The sequence below is a fragment of the Acyrthosiphon pisum genome, unplaced genomic scaffold (genome assembly GCF_005508785.2).
Source record: "Acyrthosiphon pisum isolate AL4f unplaced genomic scaffold, pea_aphid_22Mar2018_4r6ur Scaffold_21141;HRSCAF=23138, whole genome shotgun sequence".
Classification (NCBI taxonomy): Eukaryota; Metazoa; Arthropoda; class Insecta; order Hemiptera; family Aphididae; genus Acyrthosiphon; species Acyrthosiphon pisum.
The window spans coordinates 31-771 of NW_021770576.1; positions in this window are offsets into that span (position 1 = coordinate 31).

Genomic DNA, 741 nt, shown 5'->3' on the forward strand with positions numbered 1-741 from the left:
CTAATTCCTCCTGCTTGTCTCCACTGAACGAGCCTGGAAAGAGTTTTAGAGCAGCCTCCAGTCCTATTGTATCTCCTCTGGGTTCGAATGAATATCGTACACCAGATTGATCTGGATTTTCTTCAGTTACTTGAGGATTTGATATCGCTTGAGTGTCTGCATTTGATTGTCCTTCAGAATTTGCCATGATGCTTTGTTGATTATTACCAGTAACACCCGTTGTTTGAACTGCTCCTTGAGTTTCTAGATTCATGGTTTGGTCACTAGAGTTAAGAGGAGAGGAGGGTAAATTCTGATTTAAAAGATTTTCTTTAATGGATTGGTCTAGGATATTACGGTTGAGTTGATTTTCTGCTTCCCCAAAACTGTATCTACTTCCTCCAAAGTTATGGAGACGTTATGTATTAACTCTGAGTTATGGTCTATTAGTACACCAGTTCTGATGAAGATGTTATCAGTACTGATATTCCCAATAGAACGTTCGGATTTTGGATTTTCTGGATTTGAGAATCGTACTGGTAAACTTACACGAGGGGTAGGACTTGGCGGTGTTATTGGGTCATCTGATTCGTTATCTGAATTTGAGGATGACCTATCCGAACTGTTTTCCCCTTTTCCGCTCATCAACTATTTAGCTACTCGGCTGATACTTAACGAATTACTAATTTTATGTATACATAAGTGTGTATGTTTACATGCAATTATACATCAATGCTAATGTTAACTACGATATTAATATTA